Source organism: Oncorhynchus mykiss, chromosome 30 (genome assembly GCF_057628025.1).
Source record: "Oncorhynchus mykiss isolate SJ-2025 chromosome 30, ASM5762802v1, whole genome shotgun sequence".
NCBI classification, from domain to species: domain Eukaryota; kingdom Metazoa; phylum Chordata; class Actinopteri; order Salmoniformes; family Salmonidae; genus Oncorhynchus; species Oncorhynchus mykiss.
This window is the reverse complement of record NC_143051.1, coordinates 11,076,254-11,100,000: the sequence shown is the minus strand read 5'-3', so window position 1 is coordinate 11,100,000 and position 23,747 is coordinate 11,076,254. Positions and strand designations below refer to the sequence as shown.

Sequence of the window (23,747 nt, the reverse complement as noted above, 5' to 3'; positions counted from 1 at the left end):
TGTTAATGTTTTTTTTTATTTGCGCTATGACATTTAGGCTGAAAGTAGTTATGTAATGATGGATGACATCACCAGGTAAGTGGTTGCTAATTCGCTGGAATTACACACACACACACACATACACACACACACACACACACACACACACACACACACTTTAACTGAATAATCGTAATCTTGGTGTTAAACAGTAACCTACTAGGTTGCTTTAACCTCAGAAGAGTTTAGGTAAACAGGCAGTGTGACAGTTATACAACTTCTAGTGCCAGGGCTGTAGGGGTAATGACCCAGCAAAATGGCTCTCACGTCTGATTTATCCGCTGCTATGAGACAGAGCTGAGCTATCCCTCCCCATGTCTTTATTCAGGGGGAGAGGGGGGGAGGAAGGAAGGAAGGAAGGAAGGAAGGAAGGAAGGAAGGAAGGAAGGAAGGAAGGAAGGAAGGAAGGAAGGAAGGAAGGAAGGAAGGAAGGAAGGAAGGAAGGAAGGAAGGAAGGAAGGAAGGAAGGAAGGAAGGAAGGAAGGAAGGAAGGAAGGAAGGAAGGAAGGAGATATTTTCCAAGCGAGTGAGCAAAGCTGTCATCAAGGCAAAGCGTGGCTACTTGGAAGAATCTCAAATATATTTGGATTCGTTTAACACTTTTTTGGTTACTACATGATCCCATATGTGTTATTTCATAGTTTTGATGTCTTCACTATTATTCTACAATGTAGAAAATAGTAAAGAAAATGAAGAAAAACTCTTGCATGATTAGTTGTGTCCAATTTTTTTTGACTGGTACTATAATACTGTAGGCTTTCCTCTCAGTATCTCTAGAAGACTGGAAGAGGCGATAGGTGTTCAACTGGCTGAGGGCATTTAGTGTTTACATAGCGCTTTGCTATCGTGTGTGTGTGTGTGTGTGTGTGTGTGTGTGTGTGTGGTCTGCCATCAGCTGTGGGTTGACTGGGCTCTCATCACACTGCTTTTGTTTCAACATGATCATTAAATAGAGAAACAAGCCGTTTGTGTGATGATGTCACTGCAGATTGACAGGCAAATCAGCTTCGTCTTGATACCAGATGAGTTGTGTTGGTCTCTGTGATCACCTCTTGTCATTTATAAAGAGTTTTATACACACACACACATACACATACACACACACACACACACACACACACAGACAGACAGACAGACAGACAGACAGACAGACAGACAGACAGACAGACAGACAGACAGACAGACAGACAGACAGACAGACAGACAGACAGACAGACAGACAGACAGACAGACAGACAGACAGACAGACAGACAGACAGACAGACAGACAGACAGACAGACAGACAGACAGACAGACAGACACACACACACACACACACACACACACGTGCACAGGCACACACACACGGCTGCATCCATGTGTTCCATCTAAAGCCTTGTCAGGGAAACATGGTTTGGTTGGGTCCTTAAAGGAGAGCTGATAGAAACAGGGTTTGAGTAGGTCCTTATAGGAGAGATGATAGAAACAGGGTTTGAGTAGGTCCTTATAGGAGAGCTGATAGAAACAGGGTTTGAGTAGGTCCTTATAGGAGAGATGATAGAAACAGGGTTTGAGTAGGTCCTTATAGGAGAGCTGATAGAAACAGGGTTTGAGTAGGTCCTTATAGGAGAGATGATAGAAACAGGGTTTGAGTAGGTCCTTATAGGAGAGATGATAGAAACAGGGTTTGAGTAGGTCCTTATAGGAGAGATGATAGAAACAGGGTTTGAGTAGGTCCTTATAGGAGAGATGATAGGAACAGGGTTTGAGTAGGTCCTTATAGGAGAGATGATAGAAACAGGGTTTGAGTAGGTCCTTATAGGAGAGATGATAGAAACAGGGTTTGAGTAGGTCCTTATAGGAGAGATGATAGAAACAGGGTTTGAGTAGGTCCTTATAGGAGAGATGATAGAAACAGGGTTTGAGTAGGTCCTTATAGGAGAGATGATAGAAACAGGGTTTGAGTAGGTCCTTATAGGAGAGATGATAGAAACAGGGTTTGAGTAGGTCCTTATAGGAGAGATGATAGAAACAGGGTTTGAGTAGGTCCTTATAGGAGAGCTGATAGAAACATGGTTTGAGTAGGTCCTTATAGGAGAGATGATAGAAACAGGGTTTGAGTAGGTCCTTATAGGAGAGCTGATAGAAACAGGGTTTGAGTAGGTCCTTATAGGAGAGATGATAGAAACATGGTTTGAGTAGGTCCTTATAGGAGAGATGATAGAAACAGGGTTTGAGTAGGTCCTTATAGGAGATATGATTAATGCCCACTTCATGGACCCTCTCCTCTGACTGTCTGAGTCTCAATAGAATTATGTGTAGAGGTGCAGACTAACAGCCCATTGGGCTAACCAAGTTGTCCTGCACCAGTAAACTGAGGCCTAATGGACCATCTCAGGACTCCCTGCCTGTATGGAATCATGTGATGTAAACGACCTTGGATCAGGAGTTTATGAGGCTCTAGCTAGCTGATAGAATTCTCATTGGCGCTGATAGGGTTAACCAATGTAAACCTCAAAAGTAAGGCCCATATTATGTCATGGTACTCGATACCATCTACTGCATCTTGCTTATGCCGTTCGGCCATCACTCATTCATATATTTGTATGTAAATATTCTTATTCATGCATTTACACTTGTGTGTGTATAAGGTAGTTGTTGTGAAATTTTAAGGTTAGATTACTTGTTAGATATTACTGCATGGTCGGAACTAGAAGCACAAGCATTTCGCTACACTCGCATTAACATCTGCTAATCATGTGGATGTGACAAATAACATTTGATTTGGTAGGTGGCTAAGTTAAGCCACATCCTTCAAGCCATAGATCAATGCTAAATAATATTACATTTTCGTGTCAGAAGTGGGATACATCATTGTGACATCACAAGTCACCTTGAGGAGAACATTTTCCCCATCTGGAAACTTAAAGCAATGTATTACACTGACTCCCGTCCCTTACAATAACGCTGCTTTCCTACTGTACCTACCGGGAGGCTAGTCTGGAGTGGACTCAGTGCATAATCACCCACAGGATAGGGCCACATACAGGACAGACAGGGTTAGCTTGTTGTTGTTTCAAACCAGGGAGTTAGGGGCCCCAGCCTGCATGTTACAGGAGGAGAAGGAAGTTGTATGTGGTGAATAGAGAGGGAGGGAGAGGGAGAGGGAGAGGGAGAGGGAGGAGAGAGAGAGAGAGAGAGAGAGAGAGAGAGAGAGAGAGAGAGAGAGAGAGAGAGAGAGAGAGAGAGAGAGAGAGAGAGAGAGAGAGAGAGAGAGAGAGAGAGAGAGAGAGAGAGAGAGAGAGAGAGAGAGAGAGAGAGAGAGAGAGAGAGAGAGAGAGAGAGAGAGAGAGAGAGAGAGAGAGAAAGACTATCTGAGCCTGTATTTGGTGTTTCTCCCTCTCTTTTTTTCTTTCTCTGTCTATCAATGGTTGTTGTGAAAGCTGACGCCTGAAGGACTGACTGTTAGTGGAGTTCATGGAATTGAAATCTCTGTTACACACACACAAACAAACAAACAAACAAACCACACACACACACATTCCCCGTTACACACAGTTTCATCTGTGTGTTTGAAACTGTGTGTTTGTTGATGGGAGTAGTTACATTCTCTGCCATCAATTCATCCTGGTTCACACAAGAGCCAGAGTCAGAGGAGGGGAGGGCAGATCTTTGGAGGCTACCGGGTATTTTTAGTCTGTGTTGGCAGCGGGGTGGTGGTGGAGAGAGGGGTCGTGGGAAAAGATGAGGGAGGTAGTGTGAGTACTACAGGCAGAAAGAGAATGTGATCAGAGAGGATAATCTAGTGACATCAGAGAGCTATCCCACAGCTCAGTGAGTGACATCAGAGAGCTATCCTACGACACAGTGAGTGACATCAGAGAGTTATCCCATGGCTCAGTGAGTGACATCAGAGAGTTATCCCATGGCTCAGTGAGTGACATCAGAGAGCTATCCCACAGCTCAGTGAGTGACATCAGAAAGTTATCCCATGGCTCAGTAAGTGACATCAGAGAGCTAGCCCACAACTCAGTGAGTGACATCAGAGAGCTATCCCACAGCTAAGTGAGTGACATCAGAGAGCTATCCCACAGCTCAGTGAGTGACATCAGAGAGCTATCCCACGGCTCAGTGAGTGACATCAGAGAGCTATCCCACATCAGAGAGTGTGTCTGTCCCTGGCAGGGCTGGCTGTGTGTGTTGGTCTCTGCATAGATAAAACACACAGTACTCTCTCCTCTCCTCACATCTCTCCTCACATCACTAGAGCCACTGACTGGACTCTGTAATACATTGTGAATGGAGTCATGGACAGAAAAAGGCATCAATGCAGCACTCATAGATAGATAGCACTGTTATGTAATGTATTTGTCTCTCTCTTTCTCTCCCTCCCTCTTTAGTCTATGATAACTGTGAATGTACTTTAGACTCAGGGGAGTTTCCACATCAGCAACAACAGTATTAATGAATCTACATTACAGTAGGGAGTAAGATAACTCTATATCTAGTAGTAGCTGAATCCTTTATGTGAAGTCATTTAACTCTATATCTAGTAGTAGCTGAATCCTTTATGTGAAGTCATTTAACTCTATATCTAGTAGTAGCTGAATCCTTTATGTGAAGTCCAATAACTCTATATCTAGTAGTAGCTGAATCCTTTATGTGAAGTCCAATAACTCTATATCTAGTAGTAGCTGAATCCTTTATGTGAAGTCCAATAACTCTATATCTAGTAGTAGCTGAATCCTTTATGTGAAGTCATATGTCAAGGCACTGGTGCTGGTCTTGGGAGACATTCTGCTGGAAATGAGACCAGAGGCTGAATTATTCAAATTCCATTCCAGATTTTTTCTTCTCCCATTTTCTTCTCTCGGTGTCTTCGTCATAATGTATTCGCATTGGGGAGCGCTACAATGATATTCATTCTTATGGAGGAGCTCGTGAATAGCTAACCATGCTGTCAATTGTAATGGGGGAGCTCATTGGTAGTGCTATTTAATGTTCCCGGGGAGTTAGCGAACAGAGTGCTAACCGTGTATTAATTCCTATGGGGAACGCTAAACGTGCTAACTGAGGAGGAGATGCTACAGTAATGTCTACTATGTGGAACATGATCTCTGTGACAAAGAGATGTCAGGAAGTCACTTCCAATATCATGACGTGTGCGTGTGTTTTTTTTAGGTGTGTGGGTACGCGAGTACGTGTGTGAGTGTGTGGGTACATGTATGCATGCGTGTGTGCCATTAATTGAGTGTTGTCCTTGGGGACACGTTTGGCCGATATTACAACAGGCTATTATTATTATGCCTTAACCTAACCGGTATTTACTGCTGTGTAGTGTACAGCTCCTCACTCTCCCACACTATCCTCCCACTATCATCCCCCACAACCCCTCAGGCACTATGACATGAAGTATAGTATAGATAGTGAACACTAATTTAGTTCAAACTAAATTAGCCAAAATATGAAGTATACATGCAGAGGACACTATTTCCGTACTTTAGGGCCCATAATGCAATTCTTCAGGAAATGGGCGTGGCTTCACATCGTTTCCAAGAAGAAAATGGCGGAAAATATGCAGTCAAAAGACAACGAGAGTGGATACAAATTAATTTATTTAACTAATTAAGACAAATGTGAGGAAAATGTTGAGAAATGTACTAAAGTAATTACTTTTCAAATAAGTTACCTCACGTTATATTGGCTGACAATTTGTTAGCTACGCTGTCGTTACGAACCACATAGCGTATCATTACAGCAGTATGTACCAGTAGCTAGCTACCTAACGTTAGTTGACTACTTATGCATAAAACTCGCCGGAATATTAACTATAGGCTTTCTAACTAACTACCCAACGTTTATTGACTTGATTATTCCAACCATTCTTAGCTTAGCTAAATGGCGTTCTCAATGGACATTCGGGTGCTTTCGTAAATTCACTCTGTCTGCGTGTACCAGAGCGCAGAATAATGAATTTACAAGCGCTCAATGCCCATTGAATATGGCCAGTGTCAGTAAACGTTGGCAAAAATATAACGTAATTAAATTGTTGCCTGCAGCACAGTTACAGTCACCAACACTCTGGATAACATGAAAATTGCCTAACCAGCTCTGCTAGGGCGAGTAAAATGGTCAGAGGGGTCTAATTTGTGTCTGGAAGTTGCTAGCAAGCTAGCCAATGTTAGCTTGGGTGCTTGACTGCCGTTATAAGTTCAGAATGCTCTGGCCTACTCCTCGGCCAGAGCATCCAGTGTGCGCTCTGAGAGCGAAACGCTCTGAATTTACAAACGGACCATCTGACAACGCTCTGAATTTACAAACAGACAATCTGACAACGCTCTGAATTTACTAACGGACAATCTGACAACGCTCTGAATTTACTAACGGACAATCTGACAACGCTCTGAATTTACTAACGGACAATCTGACAACGCTCTGAATTTACTAACAGACAATCTGACAACGCTCTGAATTTACAAGCGCAATCTGGCATTCCAGATTGAATTGAAGAACACACCCGAAGTTTGAAATGTCTAACCAGTAATTTGTTATGCTAACTAGCTAGCAAGAGGTTGCATAGCAACAGCATCAACTTCCGGTAGACAGGCGAAGGGCTAGTACACTCAACTGAAAGGATACTGTTCGTTTACGGTATACTAAAATTAACTAATAGTATGTAGTACATACTCATTAAGTACAGTGCCTTGCGAAAATATTCGGCCCCCTTGAACTTTGCGACCTTTTGCCACATTTCAGGCTTCAAACATAAAGATATAAAACTGTATTTTTTTTTTGAAGAATCAACAACAAGTGGGACACAATCATGAAGTGGAACGACATTTATTGGATATTTCAAACTTTTTTAACAAATCAAAAACTGAAAAATTGGGCGTGCAAAATTATTCAGCCCCCTTAAGTTAATACTTTGTAGCGCCACCTTTTGCTGCGATTACAGCTGTAAGTCGCTTGGGGTATGTCTCTATCAGTTTTGCACATCGAGAGACTGAAATGTTTTCCCATTCCTCCTTGCAAAACAGCTCGAGCTCAGTGAGGTTGGATGGAGAGCATTTGTGAACAGCAGTTTTCAGTTCTTTCCACAGATTCTCGATTGGATTCAGGTCTGGACTTTGACTTGGCCATTCTAACACCTGGATATGTTTATTTTTGAACCACTCCATTGTAGATTTTGCTTTATGTTTTGGATCATTGTCTTGTTGGAAGACAAATCTCCGTCCCAGTCTCAGGTCTTTTGCAGACTCCATCAGGTTTTCTTCCAGAATGGTCCTGTATTTGGCTCCATCCATCTTCCCATCAATTTTAACCATCTTCCCTGTCCCTGCTGAAGAAAAGCAGGCCCAAACCATGATGCTGCCACCACTATGTTTGACAGTGGGGATGGTGTGTTCAGCTGTGTTGCTTTTACGCCAAACATTGCATTGTTGCCAAAAAGTTCAATTTTGGTTTCATCTGACCAGAGCACCTTCTTCCACATGTTTGGTGTGTCTCCCAGGTGGCTTGTGGCAAACTTTAAACAACACTTTTTATGGATATCTTTAAGAAATGTCTTTCTTCTTGCCACTCTTCCATAAAGGCCAGATTTGTGCAATATACGACTGATTGTTGTCCTATGGACAGAGTCTCCCACCTCAGCTGTAGATCTCTGCAGTTCATCCAGAGTGATCATGGGCCTCTTGGCTGCATCTCTGATCAGTCTTTTCCTTGTATGAGCTGAAAGTTTAGAGGGACGGCCAGGTCTTGGTAGATTTGCAGTGGTCTGATACTCCTTCCATTTCAATATTATTGCTTGCACAGTGCTCCTTGGGATGTTTAAAGCTTGGGAAATCTTTTTGTATCCAAATCCGGCTTTAAACTTCTTCACAACAGTATCTCGGACCTGCCTGGTGTGTTCCTTGTTCTTCATGATGCTCTCTGCGCTTTTAACGGACCTCTGAGACTATCACAGTGCAGGTGCATTTATACGGAGACTTGATTACACACAGGTGGATTGTATTTATCATCATTAGTCATTTAGGTCAACATTGGATCATTCAGAGATCCTCACTGAACTTCTGGAGAGAGTTTGCTGCACTGAAAGTAAAGGGGCTGAATAATTTTGCACGCCCAATTTTTCAGTTTTTGATTTGTTAAAAAAGTTTGAAATATCCAATAAATGTCGTTCCACTTCATGATTGTGTCCCACTTGTTGTTGATTCTTCACAAAATAATACAGTTTTATATCTTTATGTTTGAAGCCTGAAACGTGGCAAAAGGTCGCAAAGTTCAAGGGGGCCGAATACTTTCGCAAGGCACTGTATGTAGATACAGTATGTTAGTATGGGTATTCGAACACAGCTCTCGTTCTTCATCAGAAACTATCCCATAATATTCTTTCTGCCATCGAGAAAGAGAGAGAGAGCATAGGGTATGATGTCACGATAAGCCTGGTGACAAACGAATGGAGCGAGAGAAGAATACGTTTGTCATTCAAAGTGTCCCGTTCGACCCTGACCGTCCGTTGCGTTCACTTCCTGTTAACTGACAGGGCGCTGTAACTGCCTCTCTGACCTCATTTCCACTATGTAGCTCTGACTTTGTATTACTATTATCCAAAGATTGATCAATGTTCATTGTTTCGGAGCCATACTGTCCGTATTAAAATCTGTCTTCAAAGTGTGGTTTGTGTCGGGTCTGAAGTTGAAAAGTTGAATGAACTATTATACAACCTATTATGCAGAAGGCAAACAGAGTACAGAACAGCACCTGCATTCTTAAAAGTAGTGGTGTTGATCTAGAAAAAAGGGAAACGACTCTCTCCCTCCTCCTACTGGAATGATGATGTTGTTTCTGGCTGGGAGATATTCGTCATGGTTACTTGAGAATAGTCATCTGAGGAATCATGGGGGAAACAAATGTCACTGATGGATGTGGGGTCTGTGTGTGTGTGTGTCTCTGTGTGTCTGTGAGTGTGTGTCTGTGTGTGTGTGTGTGTGTGTGTGTCTGTGTCTCCATATCTCTCCCTCCATCTCTCTCCCTATATCTTTCTCTCTCTCTTCTCTCTCTCTCCCTTCTCTCTCTCTCTCTCCCTTCTCTCTCTCTCTCTCCATCTCTCTCCCTCTCTTCTCTGGTTCCAGTATTAATGTTCCCTGTCATTGGTCCAGTTATTTATGAGTGCTCCTTCCTCCTCTTTTTCCATTGGTTCAAGATGCACATCAGGACTTCTCTGTACTGTAACTTAGATGAATGAATCACTTGCAGCTGTGTTTCTAAAAGTTCACCGCACAAAACAGCTCACAGAGAGAGGTCACAGAGAGGTCACAGAGAGGTCACATAGAAGCCACAGCACACTGATCTTTGGCCATGATATAAAATATCTATAAAATTATTGATTTGTCTGGTGTGTGTGTGTGTGTGTGTGTGTATGTGTGTGTGTGTGTGTGTGTGTGTGTGTGTGTGTGTGTGTGTCAGAGAGGCAGTGGATTTGGCTGCTAGATGAGGGGCTGTAATAACAGTGTTCTCCCACATCTGTGGCCAAGGACTTGTTCCCATAACATCACAACTCAGATCAGCTTATGGTCCACAACATCAGGTCTCATAACATTGGTTGCAATTAGTGTAACCAATGACAATAGTGAGGGGTGTTACGACACACCCCTCACTATTGTCATTGATTGCACTGTTTGCCTACATAACCTGGTTCAAGCATTCATGATATTACCCTGAAGAAGGCACAGTGATGCCGAAACGTTGGTGTTATATATATGGAGTGTGTGACTCTCTCTCAGTTTATTCACCGTTAGTCAGCACCTCTGCACTAAATACTTTTCTCTGGGTGTGCTTTTTGTTGTTGTGATATTACCACACACAGAACAGCACACAGGAACTGCCAGAACCAAGGAAAAAGTCATCGCTGCTTTTTAGGAGGAGGAGAATTTCCCACTGTGGCAGTGAGAGGATAGACTGACTATACTATGACATCACCTCAGGGAGTTGTAGCTCAATACATAGACACAGCTACAGTACTCCACATCTTACCGTGGTTACACCCCAAGAAGGACGATAACAGATCTACACCTCCTAGATATTTCCAGTCTTAGAAAAAGTCTGTTTTATGCCAAGGTTGATCTATGAAGTCCCACGGTAATGTAGAACTGTGTTTTATAATCTACTTTTCTCTATCATATTGTAAGATTCACACACAACTCACAGAAAGGAGAAGTTAGAGCAGAGCCTAAAGGTTGATGCTCTTCCTTGGACTGTTTATCAGCATGCCTGTCCTAAACTGAGTTCCTTAGGACTGTGTATGGGGAAGTTAGTTGAAAGAGGTGACATTCCAGAATATTGTAGTGGTGTATGGTAGTGGTGTATAGTAGTGGTATATGGTAGTGGTATATATTAGTGGTATATGGTAGTGGTGTATAGTAGAGGTATATGGTAGTGGTGTATAGTAGTGGTATATGGTAGTGGTGTATAGTAGTGGTATATAGTAGTGGTATATGGTAGTGGTGTATGGTTGTGGTGTATAGTAGTGGTATATGGTAGTGGTATATGGTAGTGGTGTATAGTAGTGGTATATGGTAGTGGTGTATAGTAGTGGTGTATAGTAGTGGTATATGGTAGTGGTATATGGTAGTGGTGTATGGTAGTGGTGTATAGTAGTGGTATATGGTAGTGGTGTATGGTAGTGGTGTATAGTAGTGGTATATAGTATATGGTAATGGTGTATGGTAGTGGTATATGGAAGTGGTGTATAGTAGTGGTATATGGTAGTGGTATATGGTAGTGTTATATGTTAGTGGTGTATAGTAGTGGTATATGGTAATGGTATATGGTAGTGTTATTTGGTAGTGGTGTATAGTAGTGGTATATGGTAGTGGTGTATGGTAGTGGTATATGGTAGTGGTGTATAGTAGTGGTATATGGTAGTGGTATATGGTAGTGGTGTATAGTAATGGTATATGTAGTGGTATATGGTAGTAGTATATGGTAGTGGTATATAGTAGTGGTATATTGTAGTGGTATATGGTAGTGGTATATGGTAGTGGTGTATAGTAGTGGTATATGGTAGTGGTATATGGTAGTGGTGTATAGTAGTGGTATATAGTATATGGTAATGGTATATGGTAGTGGTATATAGTAGTGGTATATGGTAGTGGTGTATAGTAGTGGTATATGGTAGTGGTATATGGTAGTGGTGTATAGTAGTAGTATATGGTATATGGTAGTGGTGTATAGTAGTGGTATATGGTAGTGGTATATGGGAGTGGTGTATAGTAGTAGTATATGGTATATGGTAGTGGTATATTGCAGTGGTATATGGTAGTGGTATATGGTAGTGGTACATGTTAGTGCTGTATAGTAGTAGTATATAGTATATGGTAGTGGTACATGGTCGTGGTGTATAGTAGTAGTATATGGTATATGGTAGTGGTATATGGTAGTGGTATATGTTAGTGGTATATGATAATGGTATATGGTAGTGGTATATGGTAGTGGTATATAGTAGTGGTATATGGTAGTGGTGTATAGCAGTGGTATATGGTAGTGGTGTATAGTAGTGGTATATGGTAGTGGTGTATAGTAGTGGTATATGGTAGTGGTGTATAGTAGTGGTATATGGTAGTGGTATATGATAATGGTATATGGTAGTGGTATATGGTAGTTGTGTATAGTAGTGGTATATAGTAGTGGTATATGGTAGTGGTGTATAGTAGTGGTATATGGTAGTGGTATATGGTAGTGGTGTATGGTAGTGGTGTATAGTAGTGGTATATGGTAGTGGTGTATGGTAGTGGTGTATAGTAGTGGTATATGGTAGTGGTGTATAGTAGTGGTATATGGTAGTGGTATATGGTAGTGGTGTATAGTAGTAGTATATGGTAGTGGTATATGGTAGTGGTATATGGTAGTGTTATATGGTAGTGGTGTATAGTAGTGGTATATGGTAGTGGTGTATAGTAGTGGTATATGGTAGTGGTGTATGGTAGTGGTATATGGAAGTGGTGTATAGTAGTGGTATATGGTAGTGGTATATGGTAGTGTTATATGGTAGTGGTGTATAGTAGTGGTATATGGTAGTGGTGTATGGTAGTGGTGTATAGTAGTGGTATATGGTAGTTGTATATGGTGGTGTTAAATGGTAGTGGTGTATAGTAGTGGTTTATGGTAGTGGTGTATGGTAGTGGTATATGGAAGTGGTGTTTAGTAGTGGTATATGGTAGTGGTATATGGTAGTGGTATATGGTAGTGGTGTATAGTAGTGGTATATGGTAGTGGTATATGGTAGTGTTATATGGTAGTGGTGTATAGTAGTGGTATATGGTAGTGGTATATATTAGTGGTATATGGTATATGGTAGTGGTGTATAGTAGTGGTATATGGTAGTGGTATATGGGAGTGGTGTATAGTAGTAGTATATGGTATATGGTAGTGGTATATTGCAGTGGTATATGGTAGTGGGATATGGTAGTGGTGTATAGTAGTGGTATATGGTAGTGGTGTATGGTAGTGGTATATGGTAGTGGTGTATAGTAGTGGTATATGGTAGTGGTGTATGGTAGTGGTATATGGAAGTGGTGTATAGTAGTGGTATATGGTAGTGGTATATGGTAGTGGTATATGGTAGTGGTGTATAGTAGTGGTATATGGTAGTGGTATATGGTAGTGTTATATGGTAGTGGTGTATAGTAGTGGTATATGGTAGTGGTATATATTAGTGGTATATGGTAGTGGTATATAGTAGTGGTATATAGTAGTGGTATATGGTAGTGGTATATGGTAGTGGTGTATAGTAGTGGTATATGGTAGTGGTATATATTAGTGGTATATGGTAGTGGTATATAGTAGTGGTATATAGTAGTGGTATATGGTAGTGGTATATAGTAGTGGTATATGGTAGGGGTGTATAGTAGTGGTCTATGATAGTAGTGGTATATGGTAGTGGTATATAGTAGTGGTATATGGTAGTGGTGTATAGTAGTGGTATATGGTAGTGGTATATGGTAGTGGTGTATGGTAGTAGTATATGGTAGTGGTGGATAGTAGTGGTATATGGTAGTGGTATATGGGAGTGGTGTATAGTAGTAGTATATGGTAATGGTATATGGTAGTGGTGTATAGTAGTGGTATATGGTAGTGGTATATGGTAGTGTTATATGATAGTGGTGTATAGTAGTGGTATATGGTAGTGGTATATTGCAGTGGTATATGGTAGTGGTATATGGTAGTGGTGTATAGTAGTGGTATATGGTACTGGTGTATTGTAGTAGTATATGGTAATGGTATATGGTAGTGGTATATGGTAGTGGTATATGGTAGTGGTGTATAGTAGTAGTATATGGTAATGGTATATGGTAGTGGTGTATAGTAGTGGTATATGGTAGTGGTGTATGGTAGTAGTATATGGTATATGGTAGTGGTGTATAGTAGTGGTATATGGTAGTGGTGTATGGTAGTGGTATATGGAAGTGGTGTATAGTAGTGGTATATGGAAGTGGTGTATAGTAGTGGTATATGGTAGTGTTATATGGTAGTGGTGTATAGTAGTGGTATATGGTAGTGGTGTATAGTAGTGGTATATGGTAGTTGTATATATTATTGGTATATGGTAGTGGTATATAGTAGTGGTATATAGTAGTGGTATATGGTAGTGGTCTATAGTAGTGGTATATGGTAGTGGTGTATGGTAGTAGTATATGGTATATGGTAGTGGTGTATAGTAGTGGTATATGGTAGTGGTATATGGGAGTGGTGTATAGTAGTAGTATATGGTATTTGGTAGTGGTATATGGTAGTGGTACATGGTAGTGGTGTATAGTAGTGGAATGTTGTAAAGAACACTAGGTGGGCCATGGACAGGTTGTTAAAAATACGGTGACTGAAGGTCCTCTGACATGATAAACACACACACATGTGAACACATATACACATTACACACACATATACACATTACACACACATATACACACATCGGGTTTAGGCTCAGAGTCAAGGTTGATTGGATTGCAAACTTTATCGACCTGAAGGACACACACACACACACACACACACACACACAGCGGTCAGTAGCGTTGCTAATGTGAGAGATGCTCCTCTCTACGACTACCCTGGCATGCATTAATGCATTAATGTCAAGGTTACAGCTTACCATCTGTCTGTATGTATAACACAATGGAAATTAATGTATAACTCAAGCATTTTGTAGGTGGCGATTCTGAATGGACAGTTAATGTATTGTCTGACTCAGGCTCAGTGAGTGAAATTAACATGCTTGTATGCCCTAGGCTACAGTACACACAGTCAAGTAGCTGGTGATAATACCACCAGGGCAGAGAGGACTAGACATTAACACACACCACTAAACAGTCAAGTAGCTGGTGATAGACACTAACACACACCACTAAACAGTCAAGTAGCTGGTGATAGACACTAACACACACCACTAAACAGTCAAGTATTCTGGTGATAGACACTAACACACACCACTAAACAGTCAAGTAGCTGGTGATAGACACTAACACACACCACTAAACAGTCAAGTAGCTGGTGATAGACACTAACACACACCACTAAACAGTCAAGTAGTCTGGTGATAGACACTAACACACACCACTAAACAGTCAAGTAGCTGGTGATAGACACTAACACACTAGGACTAGACACTAACACACCACTGAATGGTTAGCCACCCACAGCAGGAAAAGCAACTGTGTATGCAGATGAATAGCTAGCAGAGTGGGCAGGGTGTGTGTGTGTGTGTGTGTGTGTGTGTGTGTGTGTGTGTGTGTGTGTGTGTGTGTGTGTGGAGCAGCGCATGGCTCCCATGTAAATGTAATGAAGAGCTCATACATGGGTTATAAATAGATGCACAGTGTGTGACTGCCTGAATGAACTCAGCTCAGACCCTCTTAAAGGGACAGGAGACCCTTTTTATTCTGATTATGCCCTCCTCACCTCAGACTCCCTCTTAAAGGGACAGGAGACCCTTTTTATTCTGATTATGCCCTCCTCACCTCAGACTCCCTCTTAAAGGGACAGGAGACCCTTTCTATTGTGTTTGTGCCCTCCTCACCTCAGACTCCCTCTTAAAGGGACAGGAGACCCTTTCTATTCTGTTTATGCCCTCCTCACCTCAGACTCCCTCTTAAAGGGACAGGAGTCCCTTTCTATTCTGTTTATGCCCCCCACAGACTCCCTCTTGACTAAGCATGAATAGAGATTAGACCTTGTAAAGTCAGTTTTGCTTTAGAGAAAGTCGAGATAATGAAAGAGGTCATTATGTGTTGTGTATAAACTTGCAGTGCTTACATAACACGTTACGTTACGGTGTTCCTATTACTGCGAGCACAGTGTGTGTACTGTACACAAGCTGTCACAGGGAAGCCACACCGGTGGAACTAAGGAGTTGTCTTTCTGAGGGCAGGTGGTTCCGACAGGAGCCCTGTCTAGGTGACGCACATGAATCCTTGACAACAGAGAGACGGCAAGCTCTCTGGGTAAGTCCTCTCCCTCCATGGGATTACACATGTTTTCTGTTTTTCTCTTGTTTTTCCTGTGGTGGGGATACACTGTAGTGAGCTGTAATGTGTGTGTGTGTGTGTGTGTGTGACATAAGGGCGGCACTGAAGGACCTATGGGCAGTGTACTGTGTTTTGCTGACTAGAGGGGTGTATGTGTGCGTTTGACGCTCCTTGCCGAGTCACAGCTTTCGGTCACATGACAACTGGTTGCCGTGGTGTTGGCTGTTGTATCCTCCCTGACTGTAGTTGTGTTAACTCCTGATCTTGGATCAGGGTGTAACTGTTTGCACTGTACACTAGATAACCTAACATCACATCTATAGCTCCCTCTGTCTGTGGTACCTCCACATCACTTCTGTAATAACGACACCAGAATGTGTTCCGAGTGTCAGCATCTCGACATTCTAAACAAGTTTAGATTCTGTTTCATTCTGCATCTCGACATTCTAAACTAGTTTAGATTCTGTTTCATTCTGCATCTCGACATTCTAAACAAGTTTAGATTCTGTTTCATTCTGCATCTCGACATTCTAAACTAGTTTAGATTCTGTTTCATTCAGCATCTCGACATTCTAAACAAGTTTAGATTCTGTTTCATTCAGCATCTCGACATTCTAAACTAGTTTAGATTCTGTTTCATTCTGAATCTCGACATTCTAAACTAGTTTAGATTCTGTTTCATTCAGCATCTCGACATTCTAAACTAGTTTAGATTCTGTTTCATTCTGCATCTCGACATTCTAAACTAGTTTAGATTCTGTTTCATTCTGCATCTCGACATTCTAAACTAGTTTAGATTCTGTTTCATTCTGCATCTCGACATTCTAAACAAGTTTAGATTCTGTTTCATTCTGCATCTCGACATTCTAAACTAGTTTAGATTCTGTTTCATTCTGCATCTCGACATTCTAAACTAGTTTAGATTCTGTTTCATTCTGCATCTCGACATTCTAAACTAGTTTAGATTCTGTTTCATTCTGCATCTCGACATTCTAAACTAGTTTAGATTCTGTTTCATTCTGCATCTCAACATTCTATACTAGTTTTGATTCTGTTTCATTCTGCATCATTGCACGGTGGGTTATACAGCGTTATAAAGCAGTTTCCATACTTTATTTCTTCCGACGGTTGAGCCATTCAATCATAGCTGTGCATGTGTTTTCGTCACGTGTGTTCGTCACGTGTGTTCGTCACGTGTGTTTGTCACGTGTGTTCGTCACGAGTGGTAGTCACGTGTGTTCGTTATGTGTGTTCGTCATGTGTGTTCATGGCATCAGTTATATCATCAGAATATTCTCTGCTGGTTGTGAGCAGAGTCTCAAATGAACAAGAACACAGAGCTAGCTAGCATGGTGTTGCTTCTGGCTTTTCTCCCAGTTGGAGTGTGTGTGTGTGTGTGTGTGTGTGTGTGTGTGTGTGTGTGTGTGTGTGTGTGTGTGTGTGTGTGTGTGTGTGTGTGTGTGTGTGTGTGTGTGTGTGTGTGTGTGTGTGTGTGTGTGTGTGTGTGTGTGTGTGTGTGTGTGTGTGTGTGTGTGTGTGTGTGTGTGTGTGTGTGTGTGTGTGTGCGTGCGTGCGTGCGTGCGTGCGTGCGTGCGTGCGTGCGTGCGTGCGTGCGTCTGTGAGGACTCTGATGTCCCAACAGTGCTTTGAGCCTTCTCCCTGGAGTACTGAGGGGCTGTGAAGATTTAGGAAGCTTTCTCTCCCTCATATATATATATATATTTATCAATTCAATTTAAGGGTCTTTATTGGCATGGGAAACATATGTTTACATTTCCAAAGCAAGTGAAATAGATAATAAGTGAAATAAACAATACATATTTAACAGTAAACATGTCAAATGTCATACTACGTCCATATACATGATTTTAACGACGTGCAAATCGTTAAAGTACAAAAGGTCAAACAAATAAATATAAATGTAGGTTGTGTTTACAATGTGTTTGTCCTTCACTGGTTGTGTTACGTCCGTAGTCGGAATGAGACCAAAGCGCAGCGTGGAAAGTGTACATCTTCTTTATTTAATATGAACACCAAAAGATAACCGTGTTCGGTTAAAGTTCTTCAGGGCTATACAGCTACTGTGCAAAAACAAGATCCCACAAACTCAGGTGGAAAACAGGCTGCCTAAGTATGATTCCCAATCAGAGACAACGATAGACAGCTGCCTCTGATTGGGAACCATACCCGACCAACAAAGAAATAGAAAACTAGAATGCCCACCCAAATCACACCCTGACCTAACCAAATAGAGAAATAAACAGGCTCTCTAAGGTGAGGTCGTGACAGGTTGGTTGCCCTTTTCTTGAGGCAACAGGTCACAAATCTTGCTGCTGTGATGGCACACTGTGGTATTTTTACCCAGTAGATATGGGAGTTTGTCAAACTTGGATTTGTTTTCGAGTCTTTGTGGGTCTGTGTAATCTGAGGGAAATATGTGTCTCTAATATGGTCACACATTGGGCAGGAGGTTAGGAAGTGCAGCTCAGTTTCCACCTCATTTTGTGGGCAGTGTGCACGTAGCCTGTCTTCTCTTGAGAGCCAGGTCTGCCTACGGCGGCCTTTTTCAATAGCAAGGCTATGCTCACTGAGTCTGTACATAGTCAAAGCTTTCCTTAAGTTTGGGTCAGTCACTGTGGTCAGTTAGTCTGCCACTGTGTACTCTCTGTTTAGGGCCAAATGGCATTCCAGTTTGCTCTGTTTTTTTGGTAAATTCTTTCCAACGTTTCAAGTAATTCTGATTTGGTTGTAGAACTTAACGGCTCTTTTCTGGATTTTGATCATTAGCGTGTATTGGCCTAATTCTGCTCTTTATGCATTATTTGTTTTTTGCATAATTCTCAATTTGCAGAGTCTCAATTTGGTGTTTGTCCCATTTTGTGAATTCTTGGTTGGTGAGCGGACCCCACACCTCACAGTCATAAAGGGCAATGGGTTCTATAACTGATTCAAGTATTTTTTGAAAGATCCTATTTGGGATGTCGAATTTTATGTTCCTTTTGATGGCATTGGAGGTCCTTCTTGCCTTGACTCTCAGATCGTTCACAGCTTTGTGGAAGTTACCTGTTTTACTGACGTATTTACCAATGTTGTTAACGTCTTTTGTGTGCTCTAGGGCAACGGTGTCTGGATGGAATTTGTATTTGTGGTCCATTTTTGGAACACCATTATTTTTTTTATCTTACTGAGATTTACTGTCGGGGCCCAGGTCTGACAGAATCTGTGCGGAAGATCTAGGTACTGCTGTAGGCCCTCCTTGGTTGGGGACAGACTCACCAGATCATCAGCAAACAGTAGACATTTGACTTCAGATTCTAGTAGGGCGAGGATGGGTGCTGCAGACTGTTCTAGTGCCCTCCCCAATTTGTTAATATATATGTTGAAGAGGCTGGTGCTCAAGCTGCATCCCTGTCTCACCCCACGGGCCTGTGGAAATAAATTTGTGTTTTTTTGCCAATTTTTACTGCACACTTGTTTGTGTACATGGATTTCATAATGTCATTTGGTTTTCCCACAACACTGCTTTCCATCAATTTGTATAGTAAACCATCATGCCAAATTGAGTCAAAATGCTTTTCTGAAATCTACAAATCATTAAAAGACTTTGCCTTTGTTTTGATTTGTTTGTTTGCCAATTAGGGTGTGCAGGGTGAACATGTGGTATGTCGTACAGTAATTTGGTAAAAAGACAATTTGATATTTGCTCAGTACATTGTTTTTACTGAGGAAATGTATTAGTCTTCTGTTAATGATAATGCAGAGGATTTTCCGAAGGTTGCTGTTGACACATATCCCAAGGTAGTTATTGGAGTCAAATTTGTCCCCATTTTTGTGGATTGGGGTGATCAGTCCTTTTTTCCAAATATTGGAGAATATAAGATACCAGAGCTGAGGATGATGTTAAAGAGTTTAAGTATAGACAATTGTAATTTGTGGTCAGTATATTTTATCATTTAATTTAGGATACCATCAACACCACAGGCCTTTTTGGGTTGGAGGGTTTGAATTTTGTCCTGTAGTTCATTCAATGTAATTGGAGAATCCAGTGGGTTCTGGTAGTCTTTAGTAGTTTATTCTAAGATTTGTATTTGATCATGTATATGTTTTTGTTCTTTGTTCTTTGTTATTGGGCCAAAACGTTTGGAGTGGTTTATCCTTACATCTCCATTTTGGATCGATAACTCTTCGTGTTGTTGTTTGTTTAGTGTGTTCCAATTTTCCCAGAAGTGGTTTGATTCTAGGGAATTTTCAATTACATTGAGCTTTGGTATTGGTATTTTATTAGGATCCCCATTAGATGTTGCAAAAGCAGCAGCTACTCTTCCTGGGGTACAACACAAAACATGAAACATAATACAGAATGACATAATACAGAACATCCTTAGACAATAACAGCTAATGAGCTGATTTCTGACGTGCTGTTCCTTCTTTTTCCGTAGTGTATTTCTGTATTGTTTTAGTGATTCACTATAACCACTGGGTCTCTGTTTTTGGTTGGACAGGTTTCTCAATTTCTTTCTTAGGTTTTTGCATTCTTCATCAAACCATTTGTCATTGTTGTTCATTTTCTTAGGTTGTCTGCTTGAAATGTTTAGATTTGATAGGGAAGCTGAGCGGTCAAATATACTTTTAGGTTTTCTACTGCCAAGTTTACACCTTCATGATTACATTGACACATTTTGTTCAGGAACACATTTTGTTCACATTTTGTTCCATCTAAAATGGATGACATTTGTTGTTGCCTAATTGTTTTTTGGTAGGTTTCTACACTACTTTCCTTCCATCTATAGCATTTCTTAATGTTATACAGTTCCTTTAGCTTTGATGCGTCATGATTGAGTATTGCTCTATTCAAGTAGACTGGGCTTTTTCTGTGATCTAATACGGGTGTGTCGTGTCTTTATCAAATCGATTACCTAAAGTTTAATTGATAACGTGATTGAATAAAATCATGCAACTATTAACTAATTAATAACCTGGGGCACCACGGAGAAGTTTATTTAACCTCTCTGGGATCGTTCGGGTCGTGAGCATCCCACCTCTGAACAGCCAGTGGAACTGCAGGGTGCCAAATTCAAAACAACAGAAATTCCATAATTAAAATTCCTCAAACATAGAAGTATTTTACACCATTTTCACTTCTTGATGCACCGTTAGCATCATTTTCGTCAATATCCTCTGAATTACAGAGCGCCAAATTCAAATTAAATGACTAAAAATATAAAATTTTCATGAAATCACAAATGCAATATAGCAAAACACAGCTTAGCTTGTTGTTAATCCACCTGGCGTGTCAGATTTCAAAAAAGCTTTTTGGCGAAAGCATACCAAGCATTTATGTAAGGACATCTCTCTCAGCAGAGAAAACATTACAAACAGCTAGCAGCCAAGTAGATTGGTCACGAAAGTCAGAAAAGCAATAAAATGAATTGCTTACCTTTGATGATCTTCGGATGTTTGCACTCATGAGACTCCCAGTTACACAATAAATGTTCATTTTGTTCCATAAAGATTATTGTATATCCAAAATACCTCCATTTGGTTGGCGCATTATATTCAGAAATCCACAGGCTCGAGCGGTCACGACCGGGCAGACAAAAATTCCAAATAGTATCCATAAAGTTCATAGAAACATGTCAAACGTTTTTTATAATCAATCCTCAGGTTGTTTTTAAAATATATAATCAAAAATATTACAACCGGACTGTACCTTCTTCAATAGGAGAGAGAGAGAAAATGTCTGCTCCAAGCTGTTGTGCATGCAAAACGCTGCTGGCACCAAGCCATACAATGACGCGATGTGATCTTTCTCGCTCATTTTTCAAAGTAAAAGCCTGAAACTATGTCTAAAGACTGTTCACAACATGTGGAAGCCATAGGAATCTGGTTTATATCCCTTTAAATGGAGGCAGGCAATGGATCAGGAAAAACAGCACTTCCGGGTTGGATTTTCCTCAGGTTTTCGCCTGCAATATCAGTTCTGTTATACTCAATATTTTGACCGTTTTGGAAACTTTTGAGTGTTTCCTATCCTCAATTATATGCATATTCTAGCATCTGGTCCTGAGAAATAGGCGGTTTACTTTGGGAACGTTACTTTTCCAAAAATAAAAATAGTGCCCCTAGTTTCAAGAGGTTAAACTGCGCCGTAAATCAGTTTTTGCTCTCCTGCGCCTGACTTCTCTGTCGCCAGTACGCACCCCTTACAGTAGGCCATGTGCTGTGGGTGACAGCAGGCACAGGTCATCTGGGAAGAGGGGCTGAGGATTTTTCTAGAATAATGGGCAAATCCTTGATCCAAATATTGAAGAGTGCAGGGCTCAAATTGCAACCCTGGCGAAGGCCCCGGCCCTGGTTAAAGAATTCTGTTATTTTCTTGTCGATTTTGATGCTGCATTTGGCTTTTATTCAAGACTTTCTCTGTCTCTTCTCTCTCTCTTTCTCTCTCTCTCTCTCTCTCTCTCTCTCTCTCTCTCTCTCTCTGTCTCTATCTCTCTGTCTCTCTCTCTGTCTCTCGCGCTCTGTCTCTCTCTTTCACCTCACTCTCTGTCTGTCTCTCTCTCTCTCATTCTCCCTCTCTCTTAGCTGTGACCTTGGGTTGGCTAAGCTGCCGGGCATGCATACTGAGTGTGCACACACTTAGGCAAAGCTGCAGGGGGAATTGAGTGATAGACGTTGCTGCCAGACCACAAAAGAGAGGATAGTACATCTCACCACTCTTTGCATTATGTATGCTGTTAAGTATGCTATACATATGCTACTCAAACATGCTAAGCCACTCCATATGGTTAGACAGTCTTGCTAAAAGGAAAATAATGAGACGATTATTCAATCTGTCAATAAGACAATCAATCCCACTGCTAAAGCACAAACTGTTCTGTACTTATCCATACAAACATCAACACAGGAGGTAGGAAGGGAATGAAAGCAGATCATTATCAATCATGTTTTCTACAACCAAAGCCTGCCCTAGGTTAACACAACAGGTCTGTTAGTGTTCTGTATCTAGAATCTATAGCTCCGTCTCCTAGGTGATGCAGCCATCTCAGATGTGTTCCTCACCTTCAGTTGCCCAGTGGAGCCTGACAGGGAAGATATTATGGGCTGTTGTCTGCCTCGGCGACCACAATATCAGCCTCTGAGTGTGTGTTAAGCTGCTGTTGCTTTGAGCCCCCATACGTGCAGAAAGAAACACACAGGGAGGGAGGGAGGGAGGGAGGGAGGGAGGGAGGGAGGGAGGGAGGGATAGAGGGAGGGATGAGGGAGGGAGGAATACATGGATGGAGGGAGGGAGGGAGGGAGGGATAGAGAGATGTAGAGAGGGAGGGAGGGAGGGATAGACGGAGGGATAGAGAGATGTAGAGAGGGAGGGAGGGATAGAGGGAGGAATGTATGGAGGGATAGAGGTATGGATGTAGGGAGTGAGGGATGTCGGGAGGGATAGAGAGAGGGAGGGAGGGATAGAGGGATGTAGGGGGGATGGTGAGAGGGAGGGAGGGAGGGAGGGATAGAGAGATGTAGGGAGGGAGAGAGGGATAGAGGGAGGAATGTATGGAGGGATAGAGGTATGGATGTAGGGAGTGAGGGATGTCGGGAGGGAGAGAGGGAGGGAGGGATAGAGGGATGTAGGGGGGATGGCGAGAGGGAGGGAGGGAAAGAGGGAGAGATTGAGGGCGGGAGGGATAGAGGGAGGGAGGGAGGGAGGGAGGGATAGAGGGAGGGATGTAGGGAGGGAGGAAGGGGGAAAGAGGGAGGGATAGAGGCACAGGGAAAGGGGCAGGGAGGGAGGAAGGGATGTAGGGAGTGTTACCTCCCCTATATGGCCTCACCAAGTTGGCCAGGGTTGGCCAGGGAACTGTGTCTTTCTGTAACATCATGTGTGTATGCATGTCCACGAGTGAGGGTGTGTGTGTTCGACTGTAGAGTTTCCTAGAACACACGCCCTACTCAGCCCCCTCACCCCTGTGTCCCCTCTCTTCACCCCTCAACACCCTCTGCCCTCCCTGCCTTGCTTCATTGCTTGTGTTGGTTAGGGTTAGTTTGCAGCTGCGTCTCTCTCTCTCTGCCAGGCTGGAGTGTGAGGAGAGAGGTTAAGAGAGTCATTCAGCAGTTAAAAACGCTCAGTGGTGTGGAGCTGCTCACCCTGCCTCGCTGCCAAGCTACAGAGAAGAGAATGCTGGTTGGTTGACTGGTTAGCTGGCTGGATGTCTCTC

General features: G+C 42.0%; 1 protein-coding gene across 2 annotated transcripts in view; it reads left to right on the top strand.

Annotated features, from left to right (window-relative positions):
- LOC110487919 (ataxin-1) overlaps positions 1 to 23,747 on the top strand; it is a 179,943-nt gene that overhangs the window by 94,216 nt on the left and 61,980 nt on the right. The window contains exon 1 of one of the 2 annotated variants that reach the window (XM_090227549.1): positions 15,352 to 15,510. The exons of the other annotated variant lie outside the window; for it this stretch is intronic. The gene's annotated coding sequence lies outside the window, so the exon portion shown is untranslated. Of the gene's footprint in view, positions 1 to 15,351; positions 15,511 to 23,747 lie in introns of those variants that run through there. 2 annotated transcript variants of the gene reach the window in all.